The sequence below is a fragment of the Stegodyphus dumicola genome, chromosome X1 (assembly GCF_044657685.1).
Source record: "Stegodyphus dumicola isolate Sdum_Otavi_A_Nest chromosome X1, ASM4465768v1".
NCBI lineage: Eukaryota > Metazoa > Arthropoda > Arachnida > Araneae > Eresidae > Stegodyphus > Stegodyphus dumicola.
The window spans coordinates 201,251,102-201,268,593 of record NC_140780.1 but is presented as its reverse complement, the minus strand read 5'-3'; the positions used below and the strand labels follow the sequence as shown (position 1 = coordinate 201,268,593).

General features: G+C 35.4%; 1 protein-coding gene across 2 annotated transcripts in view; it reads left to right on the top strand.

The window, feature by feature from the left end:
* Window positions 1-17,492, top strand: part of FipoQ (F-box/LRR-repeat protein FipoQ) — a 134,327-nt gene that overhangs the window by 103,977 nt on the left and 12,858 nt on the right. The gene's annotated exons all lie outside the window — the stretch shown is intronic.

Below are 17,492 nucleotides of genomic sequence, written 5' to 3'. Positions count from 1 at the left end.
TTAATTACAAGTACTTGGCTATTAGTACTCAAGACATAGTCTTTTTATATTATCACTTTTCTATTAGGCCTTGAAATTATATTAACGACCTAAAAGAATTCGGAAAATCCTATGATTGCATAAAACTGCGGGAGGTGCTGATAATGACAAATTTTAAATGAAAATAGAAATTTATTTAAATAAATTTATTTAAATTCTATTTGTGAGTGTCTGCTTCATGTATTTAATGTATCAAATGCAGAAAAGTGAAAAACATCCATCCAACACAGAGAAATAATTCTTTCTAGTCTGTGGTAAGATTGTATCAAATTCATTTAAACCTCCGTTTCAATTCGAAATGCGATCTCTCAAATCAACGAAGGAATACATTTTTGGCTTTCAATTCCACATTAGTAGCAACTGTATAATAGCTAAACTTACCAAAATATTTGTCAACCGCCAAAATTCTAGAAATTGCTATAAAATCCCGAAAAATATTAGGAAGATTATTGCTTGCCAATTCCACGCTGAAAAGACGAAGATGAGCTCGACTGTTAACGAACAACTTGTGGAAAAAATTCAACGCTAAAATATAAATGCATATGCCAAATTTTCCAAAAATTTCTGATAAATATTGTACTCTCATCGTAAATATATATGGACTTATAATGTGATGAAAACTGAGTCGGTAAAAGAATGGATTAAAATTTAATTTCCCAAAATAAATTGGCCTACTAAAACTAAATAAAATAGATAAGTAAATAGTAAAAAAATTGTGTAACAAAATAAATAATGATCTTTCTTAAAATATTGCCCAATAAAACATGTCGAATAATTGAAAGTTTACAAGCTTCGAAGCTAAAATTCTAAAAAGATTTCGGAAAATTCGGCCGTCACATGTTAAAAGAAACAAGTCTACAGGCTACTAGTACAAAGAAAGAGGAGGGAGACGAAACTAAACGCAACAACTACTTGTCGCCATTCAATAGCGGGGAGGCAATTTTATGGCTTATCCATCACACTCATGGAGGTAGGAAGTAAGAAGGAGTCGCCCTAAACAAGTTTCTCTGTACCCTGCTCTGAAGCACCGGCGATCCCTACGTGGTGACCAAAACATTGGGTCATTTACCATTGAGTTCTATGGCATTTGACGCGTTCGGGTGTAAATATTTTGTAATTACGTCGCAAATATACATATAAATGTATATATTTTCTTTTTCTACAACACTTCAGAGTCCTAAGTATGTGAAAACAACATATTTTTAAACAACAGTTCATTCTGAACGGAATTAAATGCTATACTTTTCACAGGACAGTTTTCTCAGAATGGTTTAATTTGAATGAAATATTTTTACAAGTTTTCGTTAATTACATTAGAAAAAAAAATTAAGGTAATTCGGTTTTATTCGGTTAAGGTACAAAAATTAAGATCAAAGTTTATTGTATTATTAATATTAAAATTATGCATTATTTCTTTTCTATTTATAGAGCTTCTTCCTAAAATACTTTCTTAAATATGACATGATTTTTTGGCTTCTTTTAAATCGAAAAATATAAGTCAATTTATAATTAATGCTCTATTCGGTTCATTTTAAATTAGAGAATTATTAGGAATTAAATAGTATTTGACTTTCTCTGAACATTTCTGAAAAGGAATAAAATAATTTTTTTTTTAAGTATTATTTAAAACTTGTAACTGAGTTATTATAAAATGTAAAGTGAATAATTCTTTTAATTATACTTATCAGATTTTTTTTTTTTTTTTTACCCTTCATTTCAACAATACATATTCCAAAACTCTTTATTACGTTCTTAAGTGCGCATCTCATAGCATTTGCTTTACAATACCTTTTAACAGATTGCTTTCCAATACGAACAATTCTTGCTTAAATAGTTTTATAACGTATTTGTCAACAGGATTTCAATTTATGTTTACAATTCAATATTAAGGTTATTATATATTTAGATAACATTTATAATCATTATAAATTAGATACATTTAATCATTAGATTTCTTCACAGTACTTTCACAGTTGTTTATAAGTGAATAAATTCTTCATTTCAAATACATTTATAAATAATTTAATGAATATTTAAGTATTTTGTCAAAGGCAGATACATGCTTTTTGCAAGCACATGCATAAATACCCATACATATTTCCTATTTATCATTTCCGGCATGTGCAAATCTTTAATTTCTGTGCATTCACTATATTTTTCGTGTAAAGTAATTTACACTAATTTAGCATAGACCCGAAAGCTTTACATAAAAATTATATATGAATATAATTTGAATGAAAATTATAAGTATTATTTTTAATACCCACTCAAAGGTCAGTTTTCTTCAAAATTCCTCCACAATGGCATCTCTCTCTTTAGGCAGATAGCCCTTGCATGCGTTACTCTATTTATTTAATAAAAACTTAATCTGACCTATGTGCCTAATTACAAATATTTTAACATACATAATTTTATATTTACATTTAGCCATCAAGTTTCAAACTTTTCAAATCTTCTAGAAAATAAATTTCGGCAGATCTCTTTTAGCAATTTTCTTAAAATCTATATTTTTGTAGTGCAACAGCTTAGAATTTTATAAAACAAATTCATAATCAAAATCGCTGTTGTTAGTTATCGAAAAATAACCAAGATGTGATTTTTGCGTAAATGTCAGTAAACTATACAAATTGCTATTATCCATTACACTATGAATGTTTCTTTCATGCGAGAGTGTCCCTTTTTCGATTTCTATGGAACTGTCGTGTGTCGAAATACTATCAGAATCTTGTCAAGCGAGCTTCTGAATGTAAACAAACAACACCCCGTCTGGTGACCCAAGCTTCAAAGCAGTGCTTCACTTCTAGCGCGGAATGGCCCCTCCTCCCTTTCTTACCTCCATGATCACACTAAGGGGAAGCAAACATACTGCCTTAGGCTGGGCCATCTTAGAGAGATTTCAGAAAACGAAAGCGATTTTTTTTGGAGGGGTTTGTTGTCTGACAACGCGACCGTTTTCAAAGCATTTCGTTCCGAGAAGCGGGCTCGTTGATGGGCTAATCATTATTTCCTATCTTGTTCATTTGCGGTTTTGCGGCTGAGGATGGTGGTTCGGTAAAACCATCGAAACTAGTCCTGCGAAAATTTTGTAAATATAACGCTGGTTTTTGTTGTTTGACTTCTGAATTAGTATTTATTCGGCGTGTTATTGTGTCTTATCTATAAGGTGTTTCTTTTATTAATAATGGCGAACTTTCTGACCAAATGTCTCAATTTTAATATTTCTTGAGACCTCCTAAACAGCGCTGCATTGTCAAATATTTCTACATTTTTAGCAGTAAATGTTTTTCATATTAGAGTAAACCTTGTCTGAGTGCAGATTTGTGGAACACAAGTTCGCATAATTGTTTTATGTAATTTGTCTGATACTAGAACATCATTCATACGAGATTCAAAGTTATTCATCAACACTGAATGCTTACTAGCATCAGATCTGACAAAAGTTATCAAAATTTTAAAGAATTTTTAACGACTGAAAATGAAGCCAAAGAAATCGCACAAATTGCGAAAGCAGCTACGGTGAAAGATTTTCAGATATGAAAGAAGAAAAAATCAAAGTGTTAATAGATAAATTACGATCTAAAAATGGCAAAGGAAGAATTCGAAGATATTATAGCACCAACTAATAGAGAAAGAATGTCAACAAAGATGGAAGATAAAGCACTATTTAACTTACAAAAAGTCAAACGAATTGCTAAAAAAGGCACAGGAACTGTCTGATTTTGCATTGGAGACTGACCCAAATGAAAAAAGAAGAGGAAACGTTAGGATAAGACATTGAAAAACTCTGCACTTCTTACTACGAAACTTTTAAAGAGTTGTGTCAATTACTATCCCAAACAAAAATCAAATTTTAAAAAAATAGTAATTGTATTACGTACTTTGTATTAAGCAATAATAAAACCCTTTCGATTAGCATTTGCTTTATTTTCTGCTTTTAATTACAATAATATTTAGGTTTGTTTAAATTATACATAATTTCTTCATCTGAGTTACACCCAGGACTTAAAAGAGAAGGGCTAGCTCATAGAGCTTTTTCCCCTGAAACAGGCAGCGGGGAGTGATGACGTAGCCATAATGACACTGAACGCGGAGATGCAATTGACAACATAGAAATTAGTGTTTTAAATTTGAAGAATCAGCGTTTAAAATGAGCTGTGTGTGAAAGACAGTTATCATTTAGAAGAGACAATGTTACTGTAGTATGCGTTTTACACTGAACATTAAAAAATTTTAATTTAACAAATTTTAAAATAACAAATAAAATACGCTACTCTTAACATAAAGTTCCTTTTTTTTAATTTGCAGGGATTGTTTTTTTTAAATGCCTGTTTATTTCTAATCATTTCTTTATCTGAGATTTAATTAAAAGAACTCTACTACTGCTTCTAAGATAACTATAATAACAGCTATTTAAAATTAATCAAAAAGCAACCTTAAATTGGCATAGTTTTCAAAATTTCTGCTAATCTGAGTTTCAGCCTAATTGTAAATTTTGCATTGGTATATTTCCCGATTCAGTATAATAACATATATATTTTTTAATAATTTTGTAACTTAGGCTTACATCAATATTACATTTAAATAAATACATGTAAGATTGTTATTTTAATTTAGACAAAACAACTTTACTCACAGTACCTAAAAAAAAATTATTTAATTTTTCAAAAGTGGGGGTTAAGAAGGCATGTCTTCTTATGTCAATTACTTTAATTTTATATTATTATATTTTATCTAGAATGCTAAGCTAGCACAACATCGAATCAATAATAACACAGGATACAATAAAAATAACTTTAACAATAACTTAACAAAATTAGTTCTCATTTGAAATATGCTTTACGCTATTAACTTCTAAAATGTCATCTACAAATACTTCAAATCAAAACATATTATATATGCTTTTTTGTACCGTCACAATGCAACTACAACTTGTTGAAATATTATTTATTGGCTGCCACATTCGAAGCAATCCACTTTTTGTCTTTAGGGCTGCTTTTCTTTGGGAAAAGTCATATGCATTTCTATTTAAGAAACTTATTCTAATAACAGTTCGCACTCTGCAAAATAAACGAATTGCTTCTCTGTTAACTTCAGGATAATGTTTCTCCAGTTTATTAAGAGCCAATTACATGCTTCCCTTTACCATGAGCTGCACATGACCTGCACATTTACTGCACATTTACCATGACCTGTACCATGAACTGCACAAAATATATTTTCGAACTCGTAAACTGTATTCATCTATGAATGGGAAGGTGTAGTCAAACCTCCAATCTATTAATAAGTCCAATATTTTAATTAAGAATGAATAATTTAATCCGTTCTGAATTAAAATATTGGTTCATCAGCACTATTTTTAGATATTGTTCCCAATGATGGGTCTTTGTTTCGCACACGGTAGGCAATATAACCTGCAACATATGTTAATGCTTCTTTTTCGGCGGTCGAAAATTGTCTGGCGGAATTCAATTCTAATTCCCAAGATATAGGAGAAGGTTCCATAGGAAAAAGTGGAAACCATAAGAAAAAGCGGTTTCTCAGTAATTTGAAGCAGTGCGCTAAATCTGCAAAAACCCATATTTTTTTTCGTTTGCAATACTGTATTTGGAAACTGAGAACTATTAATCGAAATCTGTAACTCTTTCCACAAAGTACTAGATCATCCTAAATCAGACACTATTGCTTTCCCTTCTACTCCAGATGATTCAGTTTGCGTGTGTGATTATGGCAAAGCCTCGAGGGCTATCTGCCTAAGGGGAGGGATGCCCTCGTGGAGGACTTTCTAAGGGAAACTGGCTCGTATACACGTTACACATGGGGAAAACCATGAAAACGCCCATGCAGCCAGCCCATTCGCGGGATTCGAACCTCGGACCGAACTACCAGTGTTCAGCGACTTTTCCGCCCGGCCGCTGGTGGGCCCAGATGATTGAATATGTCTTTTTCATTCGAGTGTTAAAATAAAAAAATATTGGTTGTTTCCACTGCGAAATGAGACCTCTGATTAAACCAAATTGCACTTTTTGAAAAGGACCGAGAATTTGGTCCAGTTTAGAGTCATAGCTAAGTTTAGAATTTATATGCATTTCGTCGAAACCGAGAACGCATATTTTTTCTAAAGAGTTTAAATATTCGCATCGTTTCTTCATTACAGGAAGAACATCACACTGAATTCTTGAACTACATGAAAATTTAGCGCACCATCTCCTTAATATGTTAGTGCTAGGTAAAGGAATTCCTATTTTTTCTTACCAAAAACGTTCCTTATAGATGACAGAGCTCTTATGACAATGCAACGTGAAATATCTTCACTAGTCCACCTGATTTTTTCCTTCTTTTCTAGCAATGCGTTAATCTGCGTCTTTGTAAAAATATGCTTTAGACCGTTTTTCCTAATTCTCCGATCCGTGCTATTTTTTCCTAAATTTCGCTGTTTGGGATTTTAATTTCTAAATTTCCGATACAAATTTCTTTCTAGATGTCGTCCACCTTCTTTGTCGCTGAGCAAACATTCTAAAATTTTTCTTTTCTCTATTTTTCAATATTTTATTACAATTTTCTAAGGATATTATTTTGTTCTTCAAATTATCAATACATTCTTGTTTATCTTTACACTTAGGGCATTCAGGGATATTGTCACTTAGGACATTGTCACTTGTGAATTTTATTTCAAAATCCTTGACATTTGATTTATTATTGTCAGCTTCAATTTCGTTCTCAGCCTCAAAATAAATTTTCTTTGGTATTAATTCATGTAGTTTTTCAAAACCCCTCTGCATTACTTTTCTTTTCAAATGTCTCCGATTTCTTGGTGTTGTTTCGTTTATTGCATACGATAAATTTACTTTCGGCACAGTATTGCATTTCAACAGTTTCTTTTGCGGCAATCCAAGAAAGCGATTTCTTATGTCATCTTCATAATCACTGCACAGAAAATGTTCGCCATAAATTCTTGCGTTTTTCACATTAATAGAATCCTGTCTTCGACATTCATGTATCCATTCTTTCGTCAAAAGTAAATTGTCCTTTGGGAAAGCATGAAATACAATATCTCTTCCTTTCGTATTTATATAAGCGTTACGGCACGTTGCTACAGCACAAGAAGCCATATTACATAAAGGATACTTTAAATATAGAATTTAAAAGGAAAGCTGACTAAAACTATATCTATCTATATATATATAAATTATTAAATATTTGCATTATTAGAAAACAAATATGTATGATTAAAATTAATTTGGGATATGCGACCTCCAGAAAATAGTTTCGCAAGTGAATGAAAGTACAGTTTTAAACGCGCGAAATCAGAGCAGGTGCAACACAGACACGTCAGATTACTTCCAATTCATCCCCTCCATGAGGCTCGCGTCGGCGAGGAGTCGAACAAAGAAATGACCTAGCCCTTCTATTTATCCAATGCCAATGATTTGAAAATTTCGGAGTGCCTATGGTTCAAAACCATTTACCTCCACATCAGAGTTACTAAAAGTGAGCAGAAATTGGAAAAATTTGGCATAAGTGAGTTACTTGATGCTCAATAGAGGGAGCCACAGGCTCGAGAAAGTTTAGGGATAGAGATGAGAAAATAAAAACTTAAGTATCATAATTTTTTTTATAAGTTTTTAGGTTTTTATAATTTTTTTGTATTTTATATTTTATATTTTTTTTTTCTTTTTATAATTTTTTATACACAGTACAAACACTAAAGCAAAAAGCGGATAGGAAAGAGTTTACGATTAATAGGCTCATTGGCATGTGGCTTGTGTTGGAGAGTGCAAATAATTAATGGGATCGCGATGAAAATATTCTAAGGCAGATTTAAAATCTGCGGGAGATGTGATTCTTAAGTAAACAGATTGATAACTTTGCTTGAAGATCTTGATTGTAGTTGTAAAAGATGAAATAAGCAATTATATGGCAGCTCGCTGAAGAGACGTCCTTCCTTCATGGCGCGGGGGCTGGAACTGAAGTTGAGACTTAGACCCTATAATTGACCGAGCTATTGCGAAGAGCAATGTTGCCGGTTCCAAAATTAAAGCCCAAGGGCACTTGACATAAATAAATCCGGACGTGGAGAAAATCTCAGATGAGAAAACGGAGATAAGGGGAAGAAGAGAAGTACCAAAAGGAGCAAGACAATCCAATCGGACAAGTTCGCAAAAGGTGACGAGCGTTCATAGCTTTCAAGGAGGACCCAAGACAATGGAAATCAATGACAACAATACGAAAAGATACACTACAGCAATAGTTCCAATGACAAATTCAAATATAATTAAACAACATCAATCAGTAGTGCTAAACACAACACAATACAAAACAACTATACAACACAATACAAAACAACTATACAACACAATACAAAACAACTATACAACACAATACAAAACAACTATACAACACAATTTAAATACAATTATTCAACGAAGCAACAGAAGAACTTCAATCAAAATCAGATGCATTGGAAGTGTAAATAGCTAACAATTGAGGATCTAAGTGAAAAAGTTGTCGTCTCCTCCCATGAAGGTGTGAGCTGCAAGTGGTCTGACGCTTCTATCTTCGAAGAGAATTTCATAATTAAAAACTTGGGAGTAATTAACAAAGTCACATTGCACAGCTTTGTTGAAGAATTTTTCATTAGATCTTCTGATGTAATCTGGAATCGTCTCAAGTTTTAAGTCTCTGTGTAAAAGTTTATTGCGGATAAGATAGTGAGAATCAGTAATAATGCGCAGAAATTTGTTTTGCACTACTTGTAATTGATGCAGTTGAGTTTGCGTGACTGTGTTCCAAGCAGGAGCAGCATAACAAAGTATCGGTCGAATGCAAGTGGTATATATATGTTTTTTGGTACGCAAGCTAAGATTTGAATATTTTCCAATGACCGGGAGAAATCTGCATATTATGCCCATGGCTTTACTCTTGACACTATTAATGTGATTAGACCACGTGAGCCTTTGGTTCAAAATAATTCCTAAGTATTTGGCCTTTGTGACCAGAGGAACAGCTTCCTGAAAAAGGTAGAGGTCTTTAAAAGCAATGTTTTTCTTAGTTTTGCTAAGAATTAAAAGTTGTGACTTGCTAGCATTGATTTTTACTCGCCAATTTGTGCACCAGTCTTCTACGGCATAGAGGTAATTTTGCATTTTGTCTATTGCATGATTAGCTTGAATGGACTTAATTGCAATCGCCGTATCGTCGGCATAACATGCTAACAGAGAGTAATTGTCCAAACCAGGGTGAGGAAACTCTGATATGTAGAAAAGATATAGTACTGGACCGAGAATACTTCCTTGTGGGACGCTGGATCTTATAGGTCTTGAATTGGATTTTTCATTTCCTTGAGCGACGAAGAAAGTTGCAAAAAGGAGAAGATCAGAAGAATGAGCTCTCTAGGAAGTCCCAAGTTGATAAGCTTGAAGACGAGCCCCTCATGCCAGACGCGGTCAAAGGCTTTTGCCACGTCCAGCATAAGGAGCGCAACACTTTGCTTGTTATGGAATGCAGATCCCACAAATTCTACAATTTTTACTAGTTGTCGAGTAGTACTGAGGTTTTTTCTGAATCCGTACTGATCATTAGGTAGCAGGTGAAGAAAAGGTTCCAATCTAGTGAGAATAAGTCTTTCATAAATTTTACCAAGGCTGGATAACAAACTGATAGGACGATAGCCATCAGGCTTGGTCACATCTTTACCCGGTTTGGGAAGAAGAAAGATATTGGCTTGCTTCCAAGGATCAGGGAAATAGTTGAGGGCAAGACAAGCGTTGAGAATACTAGCGAATTTACTGATAAGTTTTCTAGGTAAGTTACGAAGCATTTTATTTGTAATTTGATCACTTCCAGGAGCTTTTTTGATGTTGAGATATTTAATAATATTAGTAATTTCCATAGGAGAAGTAAGCCTTTGGATGTTATGAGCCGAAGAAGAATGAAGCCAGGAATACACATAGTTTTCGAGAACATCTTTAAAGGTCTGATGCATAGGCTCCATATTAGGAGTAAACTGCTTTTCCAGGTATTCAGCGAAAATATCGACTTTATCTTTAAGTGAGTAGGCAATTTTAGTATCCGTATGAATAGGTCTATTATTAATACTACTTCTTTTAAGATTTTGAAGATACTTCCACAGAGAACCATCATTAATATTAAGTTTAGATATAAAATCTTCTCTTGTTTCCTTTTTAAAATCAGTGATAAGTTTCTTGATTCTTCTATTAAAAATATTGATTTCTCTTTTAAGGGCAGGGTCCCAGTTACGGTGCCAAAGCTTCAGCAATCGGTTTCTTTCTTTGATAATGTCTCTGATACTGCGAGGAAGTCGAATATTATTGTTAGTTAATTGAATGGTAACTGTAGCATCTCTGAAAGCTTTCAGTATACTGTCAGAGAAGATATGAATGGCAAGATCGATATCCTGTTTGGTAGAAAGTGAAGTGAAAATAGGAGGATGTTTGATTAAGATATTGTGAAAAGTAATCCAGTCAGTATTATTTCTGGTAATATGAGGGTCTTCTTTAGAAACACCAAGAGAAGCAATGACAGGTACATGATCAGATGTAAGTTCTGCCTTGACTTCCAAGGAAATAGGGATAGAAGTATTTGTAAGGATAATATCCAAGATGTCCGAGAGATTTGGAGAGGCAGGACGATAAGTGGCTTCAGAAGGTACATGTAATGCGACAGGATGATTGCAGATAAAATTATGCATAATACGTCCGTTGGTGTTAGAACGACGACATCCCCATTCGAGGTGCTTAGCATTCATGTCTCCGGCAATAATAACTTGCTGATCTTCAGGAAGTAAGTTTTTTAACATATTTTCAGAAAGTCGGTTTCGTGGTGGATTATAAATAGCCGTAAAATGGATGATACCAAATTGTGGGAGTATAACAGCAACAGTCACACTTTCGAATCCAGAAGCAGAGTTTGTCGAGACAAGACAGGATTGCAGAGAGTTTTTAACAAAAATTGCAGCTCCTCCTCTTCTTTGTGAAAGTCTATCACCTCTGTAGGTGCGATAATTAGCAATATACAGTCTATCGGCAGGAACAACATGCGTTTCAGAGATCATGCCAATATCTATGTTATATTCTATAAAAAAGTCCGAAAGTTCATCAATTTTGTTAACAATGCCAGCAGCATTCCAATAGCAAAGTTTAAGCGAATCTGACTTATTGAATATGCTGGTCAGAATTAGTTTCATCTGATACTGTATTAGTGGCATTTTGACGGATGTTTTGCGCAAGGAGTTGTATTCCTGAGTTTTTCAGGAAGGTGACTAGAGTATTAAGGTCATCAAATATCTTTTTTGCTTCTGCAATAAGATTTGGAGAAGGATTGTTATTAGCTTTGATGGCTTCAGCAAAAGACTTATTGATAATAAACCTATCAGCATATGATTTGATTTGTTCTTTTTTAGCTTGCTTCGGAAACTTTTCACAACCTTTAAATGAAGCTGTGTGGTCTAGACCACAATTTGCACATTTAGCAGGTGCATTCTTGTCTTTTTGACAGGTTCTTGAGTCATGGTTATCACCACATTTAACACATCTAAAGTCATTGTGGCAAGCAGCTTGTGAATGGTGAAATCCTTGACATCGAAAGCACTGGACTGGGCCAGAGCGTCCTTTATATGGTTCGACTTTGATATATAATCCACAAATTTTGGTTTCTTTAGAAATTTCTTTAGATTTTTCATTTTTCTTCAGAGTGATAAGAAAAAGTGGAAATTTTTTAACTTCTCCTTTAAATCTACGAGAGAGTTGACTGACACTTATAACTTCGTAATTTTTGCTTAAAAGTTCTTCTTTGATTTCATCAGGATCTGTGTCCATTGTAAGATGACGGAAGACCACTTTATGATTCTTCTCATCAGGCAAGAGAAAGGAGTGATATTTAATTTCCTTTTTGTTCAGAACACTTGTCATTTCTCTATGAATGTTGACATGAGAGACTTTAATTTTAAAGCCTTCTTTTTGAATGTAACCTGTGTAATCAGATTTGTCTGATAATTTATGTTCTGCAAATAACGCTTTTAGTTCTTTCCAATCAAATTTTTTATCATTTATATAAATGGCAGGTGGCGCTTTGCCTTTTTTTTTTTTTTTTTTTTTTTTTGATCGTTTTGTATTTCTTCATTTATCTGAGATTCATTTGGAACAACAGGACTAGTGTCCATTGATTCTTGACTATTAATGGAAGGAGTAACAACTGGTTTGAGCTGAGAAGGATTAATGGGACGAAAATGACCCTTTTTCCTTTTACCCACACTACGATCTCCTTTGGGGTTTTGTTCAGTTTCGTTACCTGAACTATCCGTTTCTTGTTCGAAAGGAATTTCAGTTGAATTGTCTTTATTTGGCTTATTAGGTGAGCCTTTCATACGTTTTCTTTTGACAATTTTCCATTCACTTTCTGTAGGTGTAGGAGTTTCTTCTTGATGTTCTAATGACTCTTCAATTTCTTTGTGAGCAGTAATTAAGGCATCATACACTTTTTGAAGTAGATCAAATTCTTTGTCTTCTTTGATAGAAAGATTTCCATTTTGTTTCTTAACTCTCAGCTCCTCAACGGTATCCGCAAAAACTTTCAAAAATGGTTCCATCATTCATAAGCAAATTAATGGAGTCCGGCGCTCCGGAACCAGACCCACACGAAGGTGTTCTGGATGAGCCGGCGGGACTTCACAAGGCCCTTGTCTTCAGCACTGATAGTCAAAGCTAAACAGTAACAATCCAAAACAGGAAAAAAATCGAAGGATCGAAATCCAACAATTCAGTGATGAACGATCAGTGGCACAAGATAAGCAACCACAAAGCGAAAACGCAGACGATCTCCAACACCGAGGCGGGAAAACACGTCATCCAAGTACGGGTGGAACACGCAGGTGCAATTCGCAGGTGGAAAAGAGCAACGTCGACAGACAACCTACCCTTACCGCTGCGAATAGCAGGATCGTATGCTGGCATCTGTTGAAGTGCTCGGTTATCAATCTGTTCAACTTTAAGGAATAAATTTTGACTATGTTTTTTTGATAAGATAATCAACAGGTTTAATGTTAAGGTCCGAATGAATCACATCTGTACGGACGTACCAGGCTGCATTTAGGGCCATACGTAAGGTTTTACTTTGAAAAGATTGAAGTTTTTTCACATGAGTTTTTGCAGCAGTACCCCAGATTGTACATGCATACATAAAGACAGGTCTTATAATTGATGTATAGAGAAGAATTTTGTTTTTAATTGACAGATGGCTCTTTCGAGCTAAAAAGGGGAAAAGTTGGGCTCTAACACCTTTCGCTTTGTTGAGAACATTTTCAATGTGAAGGCGCCAGAGTAATTTTGAATCAAGTACAACTCCTAGGTACTTGTAAGAGTTTGACCAGGGAACATAGTCATCAAAGAATTTAATGTTAATGGAAGGGTACGGGAGGGGGATACGTTTGAAGATCATAGCAGCACATTTAGCAACATTAATTTTTATTTTCCAAGTGATGAGCCAGTGCTCAAGGCTAGAGAGGTATCTCTGAATTGTTTGGACCAAGTTTTCAAGGCGTTTGTGTTGGGCTAGGATGGCCGTATCATCTGCATAAAGTGCAAGAGTGATACTAGGTGATTTTGGTATGTCATTTATGAAAATGTTGAACAAAATTGGGCCTAAAAGTGACCCTTGGGGGGGTACGAATTAATTATATGAATTAAATGGGCCGAAACGTCAAGTCGTATGAGCTTGATAATAATTCCTATATGCCAAGTCCTATCAAATGCTTTGGCTATGTCAAGAAATAAAGCGCCAGTAAGCATTTTGTTACGAAACCCTTCGTGAATGAACTCCACTGTCCTCAGCAGCTGGTGCGTAGTGCAGTGTTTTGCTAGAAATCCAAATTGTTCATCAATCAGAACGTTGTGATTTCGGAGAAAATCATTCAGGCGTTTAAGTAACACAAATTCGTATATCTTTGATAACGAAGATAGGAGGCTGATAGGTCTATAATTTTGAGGATTTGAAAGGCTTTGGCCTGGTTTTGGAATAGGCACAATAAGTGCTTGTTTCCAGCTTTGAGGAAAGTAGCAATGCTGTATCATAAAATTTATAAGCATTACTAGGAAAAATAGATAATTGGTGTGTAAATTTTTAATCATACGATTAGAAATAGAGTCCATACCAGGGGCTTTTTTGGGTTTGAGCTTGGTAATGTAATCACTTACCTCACTCATGGATGTATATTGTATTTCTCTCGCGAACGGCGAGGAGAGGAAGCGTTCAACATCTTGTGGGAAAGAATTTGCGCTGTTCGCAAAAATTCCTTCATTATGTGGTGTAAATTGAGTTTGAAGAGAATCCGCAATTAATTCGGATTTCTCAGCGTCTGTGTGAGCCACCACTGCGTCCGTAGCTAAGGACGGAATGTTAGGTTTGTGTTTGCGTAGGCGGGCTGATGCGCGCCAAAGACTGTTATCATTGGTCGTTAGGGGCTGAATGTATTTCGTGTATTGTGATTGGAAGAACTGGTCACATGATGCCTTGATCTCATTTTGGAGAGTACGGAGTTGAATTTTTAATCCAGGATTCCTATTTCTTTGCCAAAGTCTCCGTACTTTATTCTTTTCTTTAATTTTGAGTTTAATTTCTTGTGGTAATTTACGAAAATTGGGTCTAAGGGTGGGTTTTGATACTTCCTTATAAGTATCTGTTAGAATGGTCGTTAAGTGATCAACTGCCGAGTCAATATCATGGCTGGATTTAATTTCGAGGGAGGGCAAATTTTTGCTTTTAAGTTTAAAACAAAAATTGTCCCAGTTTGTAGAGACGAGTGCCGGAGAATTTTGATTAAAAATAGTACAGTTAAGGTCTATGATCACGGGGTTGTGATCTGAAGATAAACAGTTTTCAACAGTCACGTGATATCCAAAAGGGATGTTTCGAAAGAGTGCTAAATCAATGAAAGAAGGGGCACCCCGTGAACCATATCTGGTGGGGGAATCCGGCGCAATAATTTTAATTTGGGCGCACTGAGCCCATTTTAGAAGGCCACGACCAGCAGGGTTTGATCTATGACAACGCCAATGCTGATGGTGACAATTTAAATCACCAGCTATGATAAGATTATTTGAAAAATTGAGCAGTTTATTAAAATCTACCACAGGAAAATTTCCACCTGGTGGGAGATAGGCAGAGATCATAACTAGGGATGGTGAATTTTGAATAAAAATTTCGATAATTGTTGCTTCAAGTTTGCTCATATTTGGTGTGTCAATTCTACGATGCGGGATGGAATTTTTTATGTAAATATAAGTGCCACCATGATAAACATTACGTGTATTTGAAGCTTGTCTGTCATTTTTATATAGTGCATAATTTACAAGCTTGGGAGCTCTCCCTGGCTGGAGTTTGGTCTCTTGGACAAAAATGATATCAAAATCCTTCTCTTCTACATACTCTCTAAACTCATGAAATTTGGAAAGAATACCATTTGCATTCCAGGTGCATAGTTTAAGATTTTTCAACCCTTTCAAAGTATTGAATTTTAATGAATGTGGGAGTCAGAGAATTGGAGAGTAATATAACTCTCAAAGATGTAGTAAGCCGCGTCAGCACCAGATGGAGCCACTCTGAGCTGCGGTAAGGCGTTTTTGAATGCCAAAAGTAATTTGCTCTGGTCAATACCAGGCTGATTAGAAATTTGGATAATAGCCAAAAGAATTTCGGTACAATTTAGTGTCGAATTTGCTCCTAAGGGGACCGATAAATTTGGAATAATTTGTGGTGCTGCCTGTTGCATACCCGTAAGGGCAGCAGAGTATGAAACTCCAGGGCGAGTATTATTTGCACTGGGAATGTGTGCAGCCGGCAGTGTTGGGAATGTATTTTGTTGTAGATTAAATTTGTTAGTGTTGTCAACGGTCTGACTGAGCTTGGTGCTTGGTTTGGGTGGCTGACGATTCTTTGATCCTGGAAATCTCGGGCAGGATCTCCAGTTGGCTGCATGGCTCCCGGAACAGTTGGCACATTTATTCGGCTCTTCGAAGGGCTTGGTGCAGTCTTTCGCTTGATGCGGACCAGCGCATCTTACACAACGATGGGGTAGTGTACATACTTCAGAAGAGTGGAAGAATCCCTGGCAACGCCAGCATTGAGAGGGACCTTTCTGGCCTTTGAAATGTTCCATTGCCACTTCTGTTCCAAGGAGTTCAGTGACAGAGTAGATATCAGAGGCTTTTAGGCTGTTATGGATTTGCAGGTAGAATAGAGGCATAGGCATCTTGGTTTTGAATTTTTTAAGTTGAGAGATCTTGTGGATTTTGTAGCCAAGCACTTCAACCGCAGTCTGCACAACGTTGATGGGTGTGTTGGAGGGTAATCCCCTAATGACCACTTTGAGTGGTCTGTCCGATTTTAGTGTATGTGATTTGAATTGAATGTTGTTTTCAGTAAGAAATCTAACGACTGTCCTGTAATCTGATTCGTTAGTGGTGTTGAGGCGTAGAAATTCAATATCTTGTTTGGATTGGACAGTCGGTGCGTGTCTGCGTAACTGATTTAGTAAAAAGAACCAATCAGCACGCGGTTTAATGAAAATGGGTGGAGGTGTTTGAATTTTTGGTGTTGTATTTTCTGCCGGCTGCTGCGCTATATTTTCTGTATTTTCTGAAACGTTTTGAATGTTTGTGTAAGAATTTGTGATTGGAATGTTGTTAGATTTATCATTAGTGCTGGGTAATTTCTTTGCAATCAAGTGTTTGGGGGGACTGCAAAGCCGTCACTGTCGACAGGTCTGGTTCTCCTTTTGTTGTCAGGCTTAGAATTTTCTTTGGGTAGGTCAGAGGATGAGGGTGAGTTAGATTTAGGATTTTTGGCTTCAGGGTCAGATGTTATTGTAGATTTTTGAAATTCTCTAATGAATTCTTCCTCAGTTGCGGGTAAGGTGAAAAGATTAATATTTAGTTTGGTGCATAGTGTATGTAAAGAAAATAAAATTTTCTCACCCTCATCCTGAAGTTGCTTCATCATCAAATCTTTGTTCGGAGTTTCTGAACGTTGAAGTCTTTGTATATCAAATAGTAGATCTGTGTGCCTGGTCTTTAGTGCGTAGATTTGTAGAGCGCTTTTAGAGAGTTCGGGAGCTGGAGGAGTTGAGTGCGTGTCCATGTCCGTGTGCACTTGTAGTGGTTGAGAATTTGAGAGATTGCCTGCTGGCGGCGCCGTATTCAAGGTTTCCATATTTCCATTGCGGAGCTCAGAGCTCGCACGTCTGTCGCTTTTGGCGTCCATGACGCGAATCAAAAAATAATCACCTTCTATTTATCCCTGGTTACACCTAACATATTTTTTTCCACAGAAAGTTAACTTTGCGAAACGCGATTTTACTGTGTAATCAATGTATTAATGCTGCAACATAGCTTTTGGAAAATATATACTGTATGTACTTCTAAATGAGCTTAAGCGTTTTCAGT